Genomic DNA, 22,451 nt, shown 5'->3' on the forward strand with positions numbered 1-22,451 from the left:
ATGTTTCTTCTTAATCTTTAAGCAGAGAAAAATAATCTATGAAGGGATATTCCATTTTACATGATACTTATTTTATATAAAATAGTATCCAGTAATACAAGTTGTGTTTAGTTATCTGCAAGGATGAACCCCTTGGGGAATTAAGGAGCAGTTTTGCAAACTGTCAGGCAAGTCTGCTATTATTTGAGACAGTTCTCCCTCTCCCCAGCTTGGTTTAATCCTGATCTCACAAAGCAGCTGTCTTTCCTAAGCTGCACCTACTTTGATTTGCCAAATGCCCTTCTTAATCGTCTGGTGCTACCAGAGGTCAGAATCCCCTGCTGGCTATTGATAGTCTTTCGCTTGTGGTAAATATAGCTCGTGTTGACTCAGTTGGCTTGTTCTCCGCACAGCTGGGTGAGTCGCAGAGGGGCTTGGGAAAGAGGCTGAACACATATTGCGGAGTCCTGAGAGACTTGGCCACAGCTGGAAGATCGAGTGCCTGGAAAAGCCTATATAACCACACAGCTTGCGTCTGAAGCAAAAGTCTCTGTAAAGTGAGAATCCTTTCTTCCATTTACAGATATACTTTGTCTGTGCCTGCAACGTTGTATGGTAGGTTGGTACTTACCTTCTGTGTCCCTTCATCATAAATTACTACTATGGAAAATGTTAATAACAAACTCTTTTCTTAACAAGGTTTGCCTGGATTATTTACTACTCCAGTGTTTTCAGCATGTCGTTCTTGGATGATCTGCATCAGCATCATGTGAGGCATCTGTGAAAAATACAGAGTTCAGGGCTTCCCCCAGATTATCCAAATCAGAATCCAAGTCCTGAAGACCTACATTTTAAATAAAGTTTCTGGGTAATTCTTATGCACACTAAATCTGAAATGCATGCTTAAATTAAGTTCTATGAAGTTAGGATTCCTGTCTATTTTGTTCCCTATGGCATATTCAGCCTATAACCCAATACCTGGCAGGCCGTAGTGTTTTATTTTTTAAATAAAATATCCAACTAGATCCCAAATATCTACATCATCTTGCTTTTGAAGGTCCTTCTAAATAATGGAAAGAAAAGTATACTACATTCTGTAAAGCAAGAGACAGATAATCTTGTTTTGTAAATGTATTTTCAACGTTTGCAAAGTTACTGCTAAGACTGGCTTATCTTACTTTCCAAGAGGCTTTTTTTGGTAAGTGTTTTTCCATTTACATCATGGGATAACTCTATAGTCATCATGGGTTCGCTGGTGTAACGGTACAAATGGAGAGTACATTTGTGTTGTGTGTCTTCTGAGTTACCGAGAAACCAAAGACACAGATCCCCGAAGTGGGGGATGCCTGCTGCCCACCCTACAGAGCTGGGCTCAGGTTGCTATTATAAAGGACATGTGTAAAGATTCTACTGGAAGAATTAAAAGAATAAGTTGAGATTTGCAAATCAGTACCTCAGAATTCAATAAGTCCTTTAGGGCTGTTTTTTTCCAGAAAAAAAAAAAAGTTGAGGGGGAGGAATGTATTCTCAAGAAGAAATCCTTTTGTCATGCTTCTAACCATACTTAGCTAACTTTCTCCAAGAAAAGGTATGCATTTACTTTTATTTCTAGATTTGTGATCTATGCAATTTATTTATAGTTACTTTCTTCTTCAAGTCTAAAAAATGTAAAATATAATAGAAGCGGCAATGGCAAAATCCCAGACAATGCTTAGTAAAAACACAGGGGCTTGTGGGCATCCCTGGTTAGAGATTAAATTGGCACTATTTTGAAGTAATATTCTTGAAATTTTTTTGTCACTGTGATTAACTGAACTCTTACTTGTGCCAGGCTCTGTTCTATGTATTTTATGTGTGTTAATTCACTTAACCTTCTCAACATACCTAAGCAGAATATTCTGCTCTTTTCAAAGATTTATTTATTTATTTATTTGAGAGCGAGAATGAGAGAGAGAGAGAGAGAGAGAGAGAGAGAGAGAGAGAGAGAGCACATGAGAAGGGGGAGGGTCAGAGGGAGAAGCAAACTCCCCGCTGAGCAGGGAGCCCGATGTGGGACTTGATCCCGGGACTCCAGGATCATGACCTGAGCTGAAGGCAGTTGCCCAACCGACTGAGCCACCCAGGCGCCCTATTCTGCTCTTTTCAGATAAGAGAGTAAAGGCAATGAATGAGAAGTTAAATGACTTGCTCAGCACCGTTTTCCTCCTATGTAGCCATGTGACCCTGCAGGGCAAGGATGCCTCTGGTACTCTGAGTTTGCTCCAGCAAAGGGCGGAGAAGTTCCCTGGGAGGCAGGCCTAATGCCTAATCCCCTGGGAACAAATATGAACCCCTGCAGCCCATTTGTCCCCCCGAAAATCATGTTATTACAGCATGCTCTTTTTTTGGAGGGGGGTAGTGTTCCTTCACCAATCACCCCAAAGGGCTTTCTGCAGTATTCCTTTTATTATACCTACTCCATCCTGAGACAGATTCTGGTAAACAGAATCTTCATTTTCTAAACTTGCCAGGGATGCTTTCGGGGGAGCCTTATATAGTAGTATATGTACGAAGCTGCCCAGGTCCCAGGAAAAAAAGCATCTAAATCTAATAGCCCTTAAAGTCAAGCCAAACTGGAGACATTTGATGCCAACCCTATCCCTAATGGGGACTGAGGAATGCCAATTTCAGCTTCTCTGCTGCTCCCATTCCTGCTTGGGAAAAGGACACGAGCATTACTGAATTAGCTGATGTAGCTGCAGGCCATTAAGGTGTTATTATTGTTCTTTCCTAATTAGCCTACTTTGTTAGGGGTTCACTGATTATGAACTAGAATCTCTAAAAGTTGACAACCTCAGAAAATATACCAAGGAGAATATGGTCAAGCAAAGAATAGCTTCCACTAGACCCCCTACCCCCCACACAAACCCAAGGTTCTGAGGCCTACTGATTACAAAATGTGCAACTGACAAACGTTTTGCTTGCAATGTAATAGGCTTGAAGGAACTTCAAGTGGCTTTAATTTTACACATGATCTTTGGTGCTGATATACATGTCACTGGCTTTTCTCATCCTCCCTGAGATTTATCTGGGAAAAAAAAAGATATCTTACTAAAAAGATGTTTGGTTTTCTGGGAACACACAGTTCCAAACAAACTGTAGAACTTTATTGAGATACCAAATGAACACTTAGAGTCTCAATCTGGTAATTTGATTCTCCTAGCAGGATCTATTTACCATAGATTTCTCATTATAATTACCATGTGTGTTTGAAAAGTAGCAAGCAGTTACTTCTGACTTGAGAGGCTGCGTCTAGTTTCTTGGGAACCCTAGGTAGTATCCAGTAATATTAGACTTGTAATTGTGTCAAGTACCATTACAGAAATTTAGATCTGCTTTATACTGAGAATTGATTTTTAAATGGCCCACATAGGGCTGGTAGTAGAGACTCTCGAGAATTATGATGTGGCATGCTTTAACCGATACTAAGTACCTACCGTATATTAAGCATTGTATAGTTTGCTGGGGCTACTACGCTAAATTGAGTTATAAATAGTCTAGTCTCTGCTCCTAAGGAGTTCATGTCTAGCAAAAGAAACAGATGCAAGGAAAGCCTCACAGAGGAAGTGCACTTAATTAGGGTTTTGAAGAATGAATTTGTCTTTCTTCCTAAGGAAGAAAGAGGAGGGCTAAGAACATTCCAGGTAGAGGAACAGCCTGTGTCAATCACCGCGATGTGTTAGAGGAGTCCTGTGAAGCGAAGGCTAGTGGGTGGGGTGGGGTGGGACTGGGGATGGGGGGTAGCTACTGTGATGAACGCCGGGGTTGGGGGTGGGGGCAACCTAGAAACGGAAACTCGAAGCATCTTGTTTGCCATGCTGAGTTCAGACCTGATGTATAGGCGATGGGGAAACACCAAAGGCTTTTAATCAGTAGAGTGACATGATCACATCAAGGTTTTAGAAAGATTACTCAGTTGGCAATGGAGAGCGGGAATTCTGGTGGTCCTACTGGAGACAGGGTGAGCATTGAAGGGATTATTGGAATAGTTTAGGTGAGAGATGATGTTGAACAGAAGCAAAGCTTGCATAATAAGGATGGGAAAGGAAAGGAAAAATTCGAGAGACATTTAATTCCAGTCTCTTAAATCAGTGGATTTTCAAGTTTTTTTCTTTTAAAACATTTTTATCTTCCACCTAAGAAAATTAATCTGAAATACTTATATAAATTTTATTTTGCTAATAAGTGGTAATATATAAGTTCACATATGCATTTACTTATAATAAATTCAATTACCAAAATTAGTGTAGCTCATTTATTAAGACACATTTGCTAATAAAATCTGTGGTTACAGATGAGAATTGCTACACTTAACAGCATCAACATACAACCTACTTAATATATTTTTAGTTTCATATAATGGAGTCATAAAAATAAGTGGTTGTAAAAGGGTAAATGATGATTGTTAAAAATAAATCACTTTAAAATATCAGATACTTCTTTATCAAATTGACATGGAAGCTTGAAAGAGCAATATTTGGGCATGTTTGTGTAAAGGTAATATTTAACAATGCTTGCATTCCCTATAATAAATGTGAAAGTCTGGAAAGGAGCACCTAAAATGTGAAAGAATTAAATTACCAATCACATCATATTATTGCACTGTAATATATTATCACTCACTTACTTCACAACTGATTTTTTGTTTTGGCTAGGAAAAGTACATTTCCTAAGCCAGTGTTCCTAAATCTTGCCAGCGTATGGTTGAGAGCAGCACACATATGCTCTAGTAATGAACTCTCTTGCATAGCTTTATGTGAGCAGATCTGGGCAGGTTTAATTTCCAAGAAAGTGTGTGTGTGTGCACGCATGTGCACGTATACATGAATAGGTATGGCAGAAACGCCACAAAACTAATTTTAACTACCAATATATCTTAATGTGTTAGTAATCACCAATATGTTAAGTTGTGGTTATGGTATATTTGAGTTATAGAAAAATATACAAAACATGGAATTTGGCTTAAACATTTCCCCTAAGCACCATCCGAAAACTATGGCCTGGATTATTCTGTCTTATAATTAGCCAAATCATGTTGGCCATGATAACATCTGGAATATCTTTAATTTCTTCTTCTGTATCAGATATTATTACCTAAATTTTTGTACTTTATAAGTAATTTTTGTAGAAAACCCTTTGTGTAGGGTTTAAATGCATTTGTATGGCTTTAAATGCATTTATATGTGGAATTCTTACTTATTCTAGCTGAGGAAGAAGGAGAGTACTTACATTTTTGTAGAATGAAGATACTTCAAGGAGCTATAATGGGAAGTCAGAACTCAACAGACAAACCTCATTCAGAAAAATATCATTGGATATCCTCTCTGTTGGTGGTTCTCCACCTTGGCTGATCACTGGATTATGCAAGTAAACTTTTTTTAAAATCCTAGTGCCCTGATACCTGGGTTCTTCCCCCAGAGAATCTGATGTAATTGGTATGGGATGAGTTCCAGGGGGTGGCATTTTTAAAAAAGTGCCCTTGGGGAGTGTAACATGAAGCCAGCTAGTATTGGAAATCCCAGTTCATTTGGACAGACCTTTCTCGGGTACCAAAGGAACAAGAATTATCAATATTTCCAATAGGAGAGGAGATAGAGAATAATTCAAGACACAACTACCAAATATTCCTTTGTATTACAATTTTATGATTCCCTTGTGACAATGCTGTTGATATAAAAAAAAACCCTACAACCATTGCCAAAATCACATGTAAGAGTATTATAAATGAAAAGTTCTTCTGCCAGCATGCTACAATTCTAAAACGTCTTTATTGTGAATCTAACATTTAAAAAAATTTTCCAACCAAAAAAAAAAAAATTCAACAGATAGTATAAAGTGCCAAAAATACGAAAGAGACAATGTATAAAATATGATATTGAGTTAAAAAATGAGTAATTAAATCTGACATTGGACTGATGCTGATAGACTTGTAGTAATTATAATGTTGGAGAGGCATGGAGAGGCTTTCGGTAGGTTCCTGGAGGTGATGATGGTTGAGCTGGAAGTAGGTCTCTCTTAGGAGGGAGGAAATGGTGTGAATAAAAGCCATGAAATATAGGAGGTCATCCTGTGCTTTTGACAGTGGACAAAAATGCTTAAGCACTTTAGAGGTCATCTGACCCATTGTCCTGATCCTTAGCACAATTCCCAGAATGGATCTATGATCTCCTTTTTGTGGCACCCTGTGTATACAGGGAGGCCTGGGTCTTAGCAATAAATTTTATTTGCTGAAAAAGAGCATTAACTCTTTCAGATAATAATGCTTGAATTGACGTAATTTTATAAATAGAATTTATATAGCATGAAAGTTAATGCATTTCCCCGACTGAGCATCTTAGTCACTTCTCAAGAGCAAGACAAGAGCCATTACCTTGTCAGAGTGAAACATAAAGCAAAGAACTCTTTTCCCCCATGAGGTCTAATAGAGCAAATCACCTACATGGAAAGACATTATTTTTGCCTGAAAGACAGGAGCACATGGTGAGTCATAAATCAATAAAAACATAACCATAAGCTATTTAGTGATTCATCTGTTACTTATTTCTAAAATAAGCCTCAAGCAGATGAGCATTTTACTTATATCCTCAGATTCTGCTCTGAGATGCACTCATAAAGTTCTAGGGTCAAACTATACCTTTGATTGCTAGAATAAAATCCCCATTGACGCAAAACCTCAGGAAATCTGTGGTTTGCAGAAGAAGGGTAACAATTCCTATTTCTTTGCTTCCACTTGAAAAAGCTTTTAGATTTTCTTTTCTCTGTACCTTAATGAAATTGAATCTTACTTTTCATACTTCACTATTTTTGAAAAGAAGTTTGCTAAATGTGGCAAACTTTTCCAAAAATGGCCAAAGCAATATGCCCAGCACCAGATGTTCTAGAAATTTGCCATTCCCCCATCAAGAAGAGTCTGTTTCCTTCCCTTTGAAACTTGGCAGTCCTCTCTGACTGCCCAGATAAAAAGAATATGGTACAAGTGACTTAGCATGTCTACTTCTCTTCCCTTCTCCCTGGGACTTGGGTGGATCTTTGTAACTGCCCCAGTGAATGCAACGCAGTGGACGTGAGACTTCAGAGCCTCAGTCATAAAAAATGATACACCTTCTCCCTGGCTCTGTGTCTCTCTCAGGATACTTGCCCTAAGAATCCAGCCACAATGTTGGGAGGAAGGTCAGGCCACATGGAGAGGCCATTTGTAGATGCTCTCAATGAATCACTGAATTCTACTCCTGAAACCAACCTTGCACTGTACGTTAACTAATTAGAATTTAAATAAAAATTTAGAAAAAAAAAAAAAAGATGCCCAGGTAGACAGTCCCAGCTAAGGTCCCAGTCAACAGCCCACACTGACTGACAAACATGAGAGTGACCAAACCTTTAGATGACTCCAGATCCCAGCCTTGGAGCCACTCCACTTGAAGCTGAATCGAGCAGAGTCAAGATGATACCACTGAGCCTTGCCTAAACTGCTTATTTAGGAACAAAATAAATGATTTTTGGTTGCTAAGTTTTGGGGTTTTTTACACAGCAATAGATAATTGGAACAGAAAACAATAATAATGAATAAGCTGATTTTTCATTTCAAGCTGATTTTTAAGATTGAATCAATGCCGCTTTGGATTCATTAAAAAGCCTTTTATTAATCAATTATTAATCTGCTGTAAAAAAGCAGAAAGTGGAAAGAAGATTCATGAACTACTACAGAATGGAGGGAGAGCAATTCGTGTTTTGGAATTACCTCTACCTCCAACCTTCCTTCCTCCTCCATCACCTAAGTTGGTTTGGAATTATAAGTCTGACATTTATTTTTTTATTTTTATTTTTTTTTAAATTTTATTCATTTATTTGAGAGAGAGAGAATGAGAGACAGAGAGCACGAGAGGGAAGAGGGTCAGAGGGAGAAGCAGACTCCCCACTGAGCAGGGAGCCTGATGCGGGACTCGATCCCAGGACTCCAGGACCATGACCTGAGCCGAAGGCAGTCGCTTAACCAACTGAGCCACCCAGGCGCCCATAAGTCTGACATTTAATAGTCAACTTATTTAGGGAGGACCAGAGCTCAGAAGTTTAAGAATACTCAAACCTGTACCTGATTTGATTCAGACATCTGATTATTAATATGCAATGAATATATCAGTCTCAAGAAATGGCTACTGATTATGTCCCTAGAATCCTCTCTTTCATCTCATAGTGGACAGATACACAGCCTGCACCTGATGGACAACTTTATCCCTAGAATAAAGCAAGTTTTCAATAACAGCATTTGCCATCCAGCCTGCTGGACCCCCTCACCTATACCCCAGTCTTTTTTGCCTTGCCTTCTTGTGGCCAATCTTGAGAGCTACCACTTTCTCAGTTCTTTTTCCAAGGTTGCTAATGCTGATGAAGAACATCTCAGACACATTGTCACTAAGTCACTCAGTACTAATTTCAAATGGGCATTCAGTGGTATTCAGCAAGGCTTTTAAAAATTCAGCCCCTGATGACTTCTTAAATTGCTAATGGTTTGGATGTTAGCTATCTCAGACCTTTTCAAAATCCCCTGCTTATACTCAGTGTTTCTAACAGATGACCTAAATCCCTTTACATCAAGTTAGAGGCCTTAGGGACCCACTTTCCTTCCTCTGGTGATCAGATATCTTTATATTTCAGTAGCTTTGCCCCTATACCCTCAACTATAGTTTGGAACATGTATCTCCATGATTTCCATTTCTTTCCAATGTGTAAAAAGAATATGGCCCTGGACTTCCTTCTGTTCCTCCATCATACAGCTGTTCTCCTCTGCCTGAATATGGTCTCCTTGGGCCAGCCTACTTCTCACTGGCCTTGCTGTCTGTAACACACACACACACACACACACACATGCATGCACACACACACGAGCACACATACACACACAAAGTGGAAGAAAAAAGTCTGAAACCTTCATAATTATCATGAGAATTGCATTCTGTTATACATTATTCCATTTAGTTATAGTCTACATTTTAAAATGCTGGCCTATACCTACTAGTAGTTTGAGGACTGCAATTTGAAAAGCACTGATCTAGAAGGAAAGACTGGGTTATAAGTCTGAGCATTCTGCGGACAGGAATGGGCCAAACCAAGAAGGAAAAACCAAAGACCAAAGCTGGTATCAGGAACTCCTTAATAGAATAGGGATAGCAGATAGCAAACAAAGTTCAAATAATAGAGACTTGAACAAACCAAAGTGGGACAGAGAGAAAAAAAAGTTCAGGAAGCAAGTTAATGTACACATTTAGAGCTTCAAATCCTCTGGAAAGACAGGTGGGCTACTTCCCGGAGTAACTGGGCTTTAATCCTTACCACACTGGGGCTGCAGTCATGGACAGTAGACAGAGAAGGGTTGGTTTTATATTCCCCGTTGTGCAAATGCACTTGAGAGATTTGCAGATGACCTCAACCAATGTTTATGGAAAAGAAGAAGAAATCTAAAAAAGTTGGATTGGCTAATGCCGGAAGACTAGAAGAAGGCACATATATAGCCTCTCTGTTGAGGGAAGTTTTAGCAGTTGGAGCATTTATGGGGAGATGGATACCAGGACCAGAGAAAGAAATTGTTTGATTTTGAGAAAGCCTTAGGCTTCTCCAATCCTACATAGAATACAACATTTGAGGACAGGAACCAAACGAAGCCTTATGGCCTAAAGAAAAAATACAGACAGACGTGCTGACTTTTCCTGTGTCTCTGAGGTAGCACAGGTGGGAGGCAAGGGGACTTACAGTAAAAAAAAACACCAACAAAAGTATGGAGGATTATTCTCAACTGCTTTGTACCTCATCCTCAACTATAAAATGTGAATCATATTAGAGTCTCTCTCATAGGATAATTGGAAGGATTAAATTCATTTATATATGTAAAACACTTAGGACAGTGTCTGGCATATGATAAGCATTAAGTAGTGGTCCCTACTATGGCTATTTTTGTCACAAAATTCAAAGTACTAGAAAAACTTGATTCCAAAATTTCCAGAAATCTTTGGAACTCTCAGAAGTTGGCTGAATAACTTCAGCAACTGAGTTTTCAACTTGAATAGGATGGAGAAAGGAACATTTTTTTTTTTTAAAGATTTTATTTATTTGACAGAGAGAGAGAGAGACAGTGAGAGCAGGAACACAAGCAGGGGGAGTGGGAGAAGGAAAGGCAGGCCTCCTGCGGAGCAGGGAGCCTGATGCGGGGCTCGATCCCAGGACCCTGGGATCATGACCTGAGCTGAAGGCAGACACTTAACAACTGAGCCACCCAGGTGCTCCAGAAAGGGACATGTTTTGGGAGAATTTCCATTCCTTTTCAGCTCCAGTAACACTCCTGGCCTCTTCCCAGGCCCTCACTCCCTGCTCCCCAGGGGAGAGGAGTAGCTTGTCTACCAAGTGAGCTCAGAAAAACAGCTTAGAATGTGTCACTCTGTCCTTTCTCTTCTTTTAACCTTTTGGATCCAGCTTGCCTGCAGGAAATATGAATTCTCTGCTCTATCGTTGCATTGGATAACCTGCGCTGATTATCTGCAAGGTCAGGCCTATGATTATCCAAAGCAGCGTATTACTGGCTGGGGGCATTTGTCTACTTCAGGAGTGAAGTAGAGGAGGCCTGTTGTGGCTGTTAAGTGTAAGACAAGTCATGCTTTCCAATCAGGTATTTATTATAATCACACTTATATTTTAGTATCTATCTCTATGATCTCTGTGTCTTTCTCTCAGCTGGTTTTAAACACAGGAATGGAAAAGAAAGGTGTTATTTTGTGACTTCCTAAATCTTGGGAGCTAAAAATCATACAAGGCACTAAAGTTTTAATTTCAAAGCAATTAAACACTTTATAAAAGGTACACTAATAAATTTGGATATTTATTTCTTTGCTATCTTGATCCGTTTGTATATTTAAATTTTTATTATTTCCTCCTTAGACTGTATAGCCGACTAAGCCATTAGCAACTTTAATAAAGTGTTCTATTTTTGCCAAAGGATGTTTTCCTAACATGTGCTCTATCCATGCCCAATGAATAGTTGGTAGCCACCCAAATTGGAAGCCAATTTTCATAGTGGTAATTAATGACAACAGTGCCATCCCTATCGCATTCAACCCTATGTCTCAATTAATATTCCCAACATATGGTAAGCTAATGAATCACTTGTATCTATTATAGGGTGCATCTGTTCAAACCAATGGTCTCCACTAGGAGGGTGTATCTGATTCACTTTTGGAGCTTTTATAAAATGCACAGGAGCATCCTTCCCTTCCCTAGCACAAGATTCCTTATGGTCAGAGTAACCTCTTATGGTTCACAAAACAGACTGACAGATTCTTAATTTGTCTTTTTGATTTATTTTTTTAATGCTTGATTTCTGAGTCTTTCAACGTTGGGTTACTTATTATTTTATTCTAACCCATTTTCTATTTTCAAATATACATCTTTTGCTTGTAAGGGTGATATTACTTAATGCCTAGGAGCATGGAATTTTATGCTATCAGTGAAATGTGGATTAAGGACTGTCCTGCCTCTGTGTGAATCATATTAATTAGTCTTAAGCCCCAATTTCCCTTATCTATGAAACAGAGACAGTAGGAGTATCTTTCTCATAGGAATACTGTGAGGATTAAAAGACAAAAAGAGATGATTTATATAAAGTGCTTGGCAAACTATGTGAATATTAGTAAGTGTCCAATAAAATGTTAGCTAGCATTGTTATTATTATCTTGTGTTAATTTCAAGAAGAGAGTTTTTTCTTTTGATCTTTGTCTAATCATCCGTTATTATTTCTTACTTTCTATGTTGTGGTTCAACCTTCAAAGGACTTTAAATGACAATTATCCATTTACTTCAAGGGAATAAAGTCACTACTCTATTAGTCTTGGAGTTAATTAACAGCCATGCCACCTGTATGATAATGGACAACTTATCGCATAATTCTTTGCATAAATATTTTTGAGTGACTGGTGATTGATTAGGTTCTGTTAGATTCCTTTCCTTAAGTTGTATCTTTTATTTTATTTTTTTTAAAGATTTTATTTATTTATTTGACAGAGAGAGTGAATGCACAAGCAGAGGGAACAGCAAGCAGAGGGAGAGGGAGAAGTAGGCTCCCCACTGAGCAGAGAGCCTGATGGGGGGCCTCCATCCCAGGACCCTGGAATCATGACCTGAGCCGATGGCAGAAGCTTAACCGACTGGGCCACCCTGGCACCCCTGTATCATTTACTTTAAAATATTTTACTATTTCAGGCTGGACTTCCCAAAAATTTTGAATCATTTATGTATGTCTATATAAGAGACAATAAACTGATCTCATTCAATCTGTAATGAACCATAGCATGGAAGACTTTAGTGCCAATTTCTCCGTCCAGTAATATATATTTCAATATGAAATCTCACCCCTTTCTATCTTCCATGCTTTACTAAGAATTAGAGCTGCCAGATAAAATGCAAGATGCCCAGTTAAAATTCAGACAAAAAAATTAAACTATTTCTTAGTATTATTATGTCCCAACTATTGCAGGGGGTATTATTCATTATTTATCTAAAATTCAAATTTAGCTGTCATTACTAAATCTGGTATTCTTGCTAAGAATGCAAGCAGGAAGGAGACTTAAAAACTGAAATAATAGTAATAAGTTTAGTATGATTACTAAATTTAGAGATTACTAGGCTATGCTATTCATACACACACACACACGCCCGGGCGCCCGCGCGCGCGCGCACACACACAGAGATAAAATTCAACTTGACCAACCAGTTATTTGCTATGACTGAAAAAAAGGCTCCCTGTGCTCCTTCATTTTGTGGTTAGAGGACACATAGCTAAATCTACAAATTCAGGACAAGAATGTTGTTGGCTGTCATGCTAGTCAGGCTTAATTGATGTAGTATCAAAGGCCCAATTCAGACCCACTGTCTTCCCAGGGGCCCTAAGCTCCACCCTGCTTTCCTACCTTCCTGTGGGTGTACAATTCCTCCATTGATTTCTCAGTCTTCATCTGGAGTTCCACCTGGGTAGAGCCTGCAGGGTCAGATTAACACATCAAACACAAATAGCCTCCTACATAGACTGGGGAGTAAAGGCTATGAGATCAGTACTTAACAGTGACTTTTGCCTATAATTTAGCTGTCAACTTCATTTCTGAGAGTTCAGACTTAATGACCATGTAACACAAACTTCGGTTTTAGAAGAAATTAATTTGGCTTTGTGCCTGTTTCTTTAAATGGGAAAACAGAACTCCTTTTCTTTTTTCTGCAGAGCACAATTTTGGCTCTCGTTCTATAAATATGCAGTCATCTTTCCTACCATTGAGGTTTCTTTGCTTAACTTCTAGTCCTGCCCTGTAAACCAACAAAAGGGCCCTGGTAACGAACCCATGGACACTGCATACTGAGCTGAGTAAAAGGCACGTGAAGGGATCATCTGCTGAGTTGCGATAGTACTTTTAGTTGGGAAAACTGATAAAGCCTAAGTCAGTCGGTCAGACATTGCCCTTCTTCAGACAATTAAGCGCGTATTTTCTTTTAAAATTTTCTACCTGGAAAAAAGGCATAAAAACATTTCCTATCAAAGTAACTCTCCTGGAGATGTCTGCATTGTCTCTTGGAAAGGGGACATCAATAGCCACTCAGCAGTACATTTCTACCAAGAAAAAGATTGCTCTTGGTCTGTCTTTTGGGCATAAATCCCAATGATGAAAATGACAAATTTAAAGGATTAAGTGGCTGGATCTGTGTCTATAAAACAACATGAATAGTTGAAGTTGCAGAGTTACATTATAGTGGGAGGGAAGTGATTAGTTTGAATAATACACAGGCACACACAAACACATCAAACTTACTCTTTGTATTGAGGCCATATTATTACAAAACATAATTATTAAAAAAATCATAGACTACCAAAATTTGAGGATCATAATAAAGGAAAGATTAGTGTATCTCTATGAATCAGGTAATGTCTCAGAAGAAGGGAAGGAAGAAGATTACAATATAATTAAAATATGTATCATATTTTATACATAATTTAATGAAGACTAAACCCTATAATAATACATACTCTTATTCATATAAAAGGCACATTATATAACCCAAATATACACATGGCCTTTTGCATAGAGCAGTGTGTGTGTGTGTGTGTGTGTGTGTGTGTGTGTGTGCACGCGCACGCATGTGTATTCAGTAGCACATTTTACTCTTAGGTAGCGGTGGCAAATTACAACCACAGGTTGGATGCCTGTTTGTGCAAATAAAGTTTTATGGGAACACAGACAAACCTATTTGTTTATGTATGTAGTCTATGGCTTTTTTCACACTACACAGTTGGACTTGAGTATTTTTGTTAGTGACTATATAATTCACAAAAAATTTTGGTAAAACACTTACCAAATATTTATCTGATCTTTAAGGAAAAAGAAGTCTAAGATGTGGTCATGGTATCTATAACAACAACAACAACAACAAAAAACCCAAAACCAAAACAACTACACCAAAACCCAAAAAAACAAACAAAAAACAAAAATAAAAAACCCAAACCATAAACAAATCATGTCCGTTTTAACAATTTCCTAACATGAAATTCAATTTAGCTCTTCAGTGTTGGCAGGGGAATGTGAAAGAATTCCAGCTACTGGGTAAGGATTTTAATATGTGTGGAGATAAGTAGAAGAAACTTTCCTGTAGGTTTAGTCTAATTTTCTTCTTTTCTTTATAGTTTTGCTTATATTTTGCCACACTAACTTTTGTTATTCTCTATCTTCTCTTGTCACTTATCTCCATTTTACCTTTTATCCACTTTCCACTATATTTAAATTTTGAAATTGACATAAAAACATAAGGACTTTTTGCATAGAAAATCTATTTATTTGTACCCAGAAGAGCAGTGGTAAAATTTTTTTTTACCTCTGATGAACTAAAAGGATAAATTGAGTAAGATAAATAGGCCTCTTGACAGTTTTACCCACATTTGTTTATTGCTGTGTAACAGCAAAGCAGGAAGAATTCCGTTTCATTGAATATGCTTGTAATAAGCTTTGGCAGTAACTCTGGTAATTTTGATGGTTGAGGTCTTACCATACCATCCTTTCTAAATGCAGTGAGTTTGTAAAACAGAAATCTGACTCAACTATAATCATTTTTGTTTCCACACTTGTTGCACCAGGATATAGACTAAGTGCAATTCAATGGGGCTTACTTTTCTCGTATATTGATAAACTGGTTATAATCTTATGAATCAAGATACACAGATAGGATGAATACAAACAACAATCGATTTCCTAAAGTTATAGGGAAAAAAGATGTCCCAAATAGAATGCACAAATAATTTATAATCATTATTTAAATTAGTAATTAGAATTTATTTTTTTAATAAACTCTTTAGTGGAAGTGGGTAGCAGATAGGATTTAAACTTTATTTCTTTAACCATCAAACAAACATAATAACATAATAACACCAAACTGCAGAAGTAAAGGGAAGAAGATAACTGCTTACTTGATTGGATCCTAATAGTTTATAGCATATATATATATAATAATTATATATATAGTTATAGTTATATATTATAGTGTATACTTTAATATAGTATATATAATTATATATATATTAAAGAAATCTGATCTTTCTTGTGTAGAAGAACAAAACTGGAATATATATGTAGTTCCTCAATTTTGGGCTATAAAAAGTAAGAATCTAGAAATAAGTGCTTTTCCAACCCAGTGTGGTTCTTTGCCCCATGAAAGTTGCCACCTTCTTCCATCCCATCGGTGTACCTCTTAGTCCTCAACTAGAGTCTTGATCCTATTTGCCAGGTTAGCTTTGATGGGATCTATTTGAGCAGCTCCAGTCTTTTTTTGATGTTTACCCTTGTCATGTAACTGGGATTCTGTACTGTTCTAGGATCTGTTCCTATCAATTCACGATAGGTGATTTTCACATCATGACAGATTTTAGGGATAAAATGATAAGAGAGACATATGCTGCCTTGTCACAATCTATAAAGAGAGAAAAGGTGAAACATTAAAAATAATATTGAATGATAATTGCAATAATAGAGTTATGTATCCATTATAGAGGTGGCAGAGAGGAAAGAGGGATTATGCCTGTGTTAAGGACACTGGAAAAGCTTAATAAAGGAGGAGACATTGGAACTGTATTTTCAGATTCAACAGAAAATGATATGGCGAGATTGGGAGCACGTATTCCAGGTGAAAGGACAAAAATAGTCAAGAAAGAATTTAAAAGTTTGCCACACTTTTTGTAACTAGACCTCTTCCCATATCTCTATTCTTCTACCTTGCCAAAGTCCCATCCTCCCCCAAGAGAATTGAGTTCTGCCCTGGAATATCAATCCTTTTTGATAGTGGCCATTAGAATTCCCCGAGGCTGCATTCGGAATGGCACCTGGCCCAAATACCCTATTTCTGCATCTGCTTTCTATGTTGGATACCTATTTGCCCACACTGAGATACTGTGGTTGTGATGCTTGGATCCTGAGCTTTGCATCTGTTGTAGATCAAGCTGTCTCTGAGGTAGAACGTTAGTTAAAGAACCAGGTGCAAGTGATTTATAAAGGAGTGCTCCCCCGAGAAGCAAGTTGGGGGGGGAGGGAAAGAAGCCAAACAATCGTGTGACTTCAGGTGTAGCTCCAGACGCAGCCTGATCCCATGGGGAGCTCTGGAGTATAAATTACGTTTTAGAGATTGTCTTAGCTAGAGGCGAAGGAGCTGGGACTTTGTATCTTCCTAGGAATCAGTTACTGGCTACAGGTAGACCTGGTGGTCTCTGTGATCGGGACCTAACTTACCAGACAATTGCAGGTGGCGAAACTCAGTATAGGACGAGGATGAACCTCGGCAAGACATAGGTTCAGCTGTTAGCAGCACAGCAGCCAGAAGACGGTGAATGCTGGGAAAGCGGGTCAGAAGGAATCTGAGGAGAGACAGTGTCCACTACAGACTCACACTGAATCTTCCCCATGTTCATGCCTGTGATAGATGCCTACTGGGCAAGGATGTTTCAGGTGCCAGAATCTCCTTAGCCTTTTCTTCCTACTAGAGTAAGCTGGCTTCTGTTGTCCCCAAAAGTGCCTGCATTCCTGGAAGGCTATAGACCCTTCAAGGTTGAGAAAAAACTGAGGATGTTCTTGCTGCTTAGGAGGCTAGTAAAATCCCAGATGAGCAGAGAGCTTTTGGTTCGTATCAAAATACCATTCCATGTTGAATACAGAGTCTGAAACTTTAATATGCATGAAAGAAAGGAAAGACTGATCTTTGGAATTGAAAAGCATATGCTGCTTCCTGATCAGTATCCAAAAGCAGGAGAAAATATTTCCAGGATATTTTGTATTCAGATTTATTATGCTCCAAATTCAATCTTTCTGATTAGAAGGCTTATTCTTGTTAAAGACAAGTGTAGGACAAGGGTATCCAGCTTAAATGGTTTTTTGCAACTTCAACCAGAATTTTTAAATATTTTAAACCAGGATTTTTATTTGTATTACATGATTAGTAATTAAAAGTAATATGAAAAAATTTGCCTTTTTCTCTATTATTCCTATATGAGGATTTATCATTCTAGAGGATGTCTGATCTTTCTCCCCCTTTTTCTGAAGTAAAATATTTAAAAAGTTCAAATCACAGGAGTTATAAAAATGTGCATTTGTATATCTCTCATGAGAAAGACAAATAATAGTGATATAATCATATGGCAAGAATTTGTTGAAATTAACAACTTTCAGGTCAGAAAGAAAGCTAACAGTGATTCAGCCCAGTATCTAATAGCCTAAACTGATATTTGTAATTATTAGTACGGCATAGTTATTATTGTGAACCAAATGGATTAACTTGTACTACTATAGTTTAAAGATATTCTATTTTTACTCTTTTTCTTGGAAAATTGGTAATTTATGTACAATAATTCTTACCTAATGAGACTATTCAATTATCCATTTTCCTGTCATTCTGGACGAATGGACACTGACTATATCTTTGTTTCCATCATACCATGTTTGTGGTGACGTCATACTCCAGTTTTAAAGATAATTTTATTTATCACACTGAAATTGGCCAATACCTGGAAAGGTTACATCTGCAAAGTAAACATAAAACACTGTGAAGCCAAGTGGAGCCCAAATGATTTGTTTACACTTAACATTGATTTTTTTAAAACCTCATTTCCCTGTTTTGTTACAGATGGCAGTGGAAAAAACAATAGAATATCTCAATGAAAAAATCCCGAGATTACTCTGTTGTAAAAGTGGGTCCTTGACATTCTTCCTGTTCGGCTAGGAAGATGCTGACATCCGCTTTGTTACCTTTGCCTCTGGAGGTAAGAGTAAATGTTATTCATGCCTTAATGCTTGGATGTTTCTTCACACACGGAATGGTAGCAGGTAAAAGGAAATGTGTTGAATTGGCCCGGATGGCAGTGTCCACGGGCGGAGAGATCACTCTATTTGCACACATTTGTGACTGTCGCTTATTTTTCTTCATGTTCTAACTTTTATAAGTTCATGCAAATAGGTAAAATTAGCATTTTCCTTTTGTTCCCAACAGAAGTCCCCAATATATCTGTGAAGACAGTGCCGCCTTTTGCTTTGTTACCTTGTTACATCTGAGTAATAATTGAGAAAAATATAGATGACTGGTCAGATATTGTATAACATACCTTGGTAAATGGACAGCTTTACAACTTTACCTTAGCAGAGTATGAGCAAGTTGATAGTCTTTCAAGAAAGGTCTGTGGAAGTTTTAGGTCATAGTCTTAGAATTGTCATTTGTGGGTTGAGTTCATCAAGTCATGTTTGGCCTAAGTGGCCTGTAAAACAATCTTTTAATATGTGCTTATTTAGTGGCTGGATCCTCGTTTTACCTTTTATGTCAAAAGGTATAAAAAGGAGGGGAATGACGGATGTGGTTTCCTGATACTTTGAACAACATATAAGCATTAAAATGAAACAGAATTTCACAAAATCTCAGAGGTGTTGTCTCCTTTTCGCAGACTCCAAGCGTGGTACATAGGAGTTCTTCTTTTAGCAGTTAGTCTGGGTATGAGGCTGGATATTGACTCATCAGTACATTTTCTTATTAAAACTATATACACATGACATCATCTAAAAAGCGTTTATTAACACTAGAGGGGGAGGGTTTTAATTTCATTTCTCTACCAAGTGATAGGTCGAAATGAGTCCTTCTGGACCAGACTTCACTTCCTGGCAGCGCTGGGGGTGACTTGAACTGCCAAAGCTCCATTCTAAATTATTGAAAATGAGCCCCACAGAGGCAGAGGTCACTGACTGGCTCATTCAGTGTTTCCTAAAAGGCAGTTACCCTGGAAAGTTGTTGATAGAACAGGCTGCATATCCAGTCGCCAACGCATCAGGAATTCCTCTTGGCTCAACCTGAAAAGTATACCCAGAATCTGACAGCTTATTACCATTTCTGCGCCCCCCCCATTCCAGGACGCATTGCTTCTCACTTGGATTGTTGCTACAATGTCCTAACTAGTTTCCTTGCTTCTGTATTGTTCCTTCTGCAACACACACACCAGGTTCATTACCAGCACAGCCAGAAGAGCCATCCTTTGACATATAAGTCAGTAAGGCTGTTCCTCTGCTGAAATCCTGCAATGACAGCCCACATTTCTCTGAATGAAAGCTCAGACCCTTACTCCAGCCTCCCCTGCTCTGCATGGCCTGCTGCTCTCTCTGCATCTCCTCTTTGACCTTCTCCCATGAACTCCCTGTCCTGCCCTCCAGTCCTTCTTCTCCAGCCCCACTGGCCTCCTCACTCTTCCTGCCTCCAGCAGTTTCCTCTTCCCGCACGTATCTCCATGACCCACTCTCAGTTTTTTCAACTCTTTGTGCAAATGTTTCAAGTGTTATGTCCTCAATGAGGCTGCCCTCTATCTCCCTATCTTACTCACACCCCCACTGAACACTCCCAGTCGTTTAAATCTGCCCAACCCCCCCACCCCGTAGCATTTACTTATTATTATTTTTATTTCTCCCCGTCTCCTCCCCTAGAATGTAAACTTCGTAACAATAAGGATTTTGACTGTTACGTTCACTGATGTGCTCTCAGGGCCTAGGACATTGTAGATGTGCAATAGATATTTGTTGAGTAATTGAATGAATGAATGAATACGTTGCTGTTTTTTTGGCAGTGACCGAAAAGAGTGCTTTGGACTACTACCTTCTGTTGAAATGTGTTGGTATCTTTGAGGGGGCACCAATAAATAGTTCCCCTGCCTGGTCTAGGTCTAAACCAACTGATAAATAAAACTAAGTTTCAGCAGACAGAGGACAAGATATCACCATATTACAAAAAGTACTACTGAAAGAACATGTAGGCAAGTCACCTGTCTAATACTGAACCTCCAAATTAGACACTTGTTTTCACAAAGCAGTACCGGATCATAGCTAATCTCTCCCAACAGGAGCAGAATGAAGTCTCAGAGAAGCAGAGAAGAATCCTTGCTCCCTAGAATAAGAAAAGAGGGAGGAACTGAGCTATCCATGCAGTTTCCCCTACCAAATTCACAAATGACCTGTTTGGCTTTTCCGTGGTGGGTGGGAGGTGGGGCGCCTGAGGTTGGTGAAAGGCTGGAGAGAGGTCGGTAGAGTTACTCTAAACATTAGGAATGGGAAAGAAGCATTGTCTCTTGATGATATTTATATTATTCCTCTGTTGAAAAAAAAAGTTGGTGTTTTTTTTTTATTTTTTTGGTTAAAAGTAATATGTCTCAATATTTGGAATTGTTAACTTTGCTTTCAGCAAACGCACAGAGATGAAAAGTCAGTCAACATGCTTGGAATAGGAAGAATTGCCTAAGATATAAGACTGGGACCTAACCTGTCAAGGAAAAGTTTGGAGAAGGCTATGCTTCTATTTTTTTTATTTTTTAGAAGATTTTATTTATTTATTTGGGAGAGAGAGAATGAGCTAGAGAGAGAGAGAGAGTGTGCACAAGCTGGGGTCGGGGGAGTGGCAGAGGGATAGGGAGAAGCAGACTCCCCACTGAGCAGGGAGCCCAACACGGGACCCAGGACCCTGGGATCATGACCTGAGCTGAAAGCAGACATTTAACTGACTGAGCCACCCAGACACCCCAAGGCTATGCATTTAAAACAGAGATCCTTCAATGGCCCCTCAACTCTAGTCGTGTTGCAAACGTTTTCAAATCACAGACCACTCTTTTGGGTTTTCTTCAAGGTAATGAGAGGCACATCCTGAAGAAAGCACAGAGATATTTAGGTGTTTGTTATGTGCTGGGGATATAATAGTGCAAAAAATAAATATAGCCCTCGCCCTTACAGAATCTCCTGGGGAAGAAGTTTAAGTAGATGGAGAGTGAAAATAGAATATCAGTAGCTCCAGACATGTATGCATATTGAGGCTAAAGGCAGGAAATGTTCAATCAATGTTTACAAAATGCCCCTTATGCTTCAGGCACAACAATTACAGAATAAAGTGTAGTATGTCTTGACCTGTGCATGGAGCCATGGTACTCAGAGAAAGAAAACTTAATTCAGGTTTAGATTTCAAGAAGAGTTTAAGCAAAAAAAAAAAAAAAAAAAAAAAAAGAGTTTAAGCAATAGTACAGATAGCAGAGGACAAAAGTGAGTTGGAAGATAGATTTGAGATGTTTGCTCAGAATACAGCAGAGTGAATGATGCAGAGACAAAAATGCAACAAGAGAAAGTAAGATATGGGAAGGATAAAGGATCAACTTCTACATATGTTTAGGTACAGTGAAAGGAGGAGAGAATAGAAAGAATGGGGGAAAGATAAAAGCTCAGATGTTTCCAGAATAAAGTCATTGAAGCCTTCAGCTGTGAAAACCATACTGTGTTCTCATCAGTAAATCACACACATGCATGAGAGCGAAACTGCCGAGCAATAAGGAAAAAACTGAAAATTAAAAAAACAAGTAGCAAAGAAAAACAGGTTATTTACCAAGGAACAACAACTGGATAACAACAGAGTTCTCATTAGCAACAATATATACCAGAAAACATTAGACTCTTATCTTCAAAGAGTGTGGAAAACACAACCAGCAGGCTAGAACTGTGTTCTCAGAAAAGTTATCACTCAAAGTGAGGATGAATTAAAACCACTTCAAGATATACAAAGACAAGTGTTTATTACCACGGGGTCTTGAAGAAAGTATTCTAAAGGATGAAATTCAACAGAGAAGAAAAGATGGGTGCAAAAATCAATGGTAATCAAAGGACAGGGCACGCTAGAAGTTTGTGTGGTGAAGGTCTGGGGGAAAGAGGTGGGGAGGGGTGTAGGGAAGAGGAAAGCAGAGACTGTGACAGGTCACTCTTTTTTTTTTTAAATTTTTATATCGTTATGTTAATCACCATATATTACATAATTTGTTTTGGTGCAGTGTTCCATGATTCATTGTTTGTTCATAACACCCAGTGCTCCATGCAGAA

The 22,451-nt window shown here is 38.4% G+C and overlaps 1 long non-coding RNA gene across 1 annotated transcript in view; it reads left to right on the forward strand.

Moving 5' to 3' along the window:
• Nucleotides 1-410: 410 nt before the first annotated feature.
• The window catches only part of LOC141372633 (uncharacterized), a 31,634-nt gene continuing 9,593 nt past the window's right edge, over nt 411-22,451 (forward strand). The window contains exons 1-2 of the long non-coding RNA XR_012377978.1: nt 411-594; nt 18,199-18,334. This is a non-coding gene — a long non-coding RNA (uncharacterized lncRNA). The remainder of the gene's footprint in view (nt 595-18,198; nt 18,335-22,451) is intronic.

The sequence above is a fragment of the Callorhinus ursinus genome, unplaced genomic scaffold (genome assembly GCF_003265705.2).
Source record: "Callorhinus ursinus isolate GAN/ISIS: 27379988/994484 unplaced genomic scaffold, GSC_fseal_2.0 scaffold4, whole genome shotgun sequence".
NCBI lineage: Eukaryota > Metazoa > Chordata > Mammalia > Carnivora > Otariidae > Callorhinus > Callorhinus ursinus.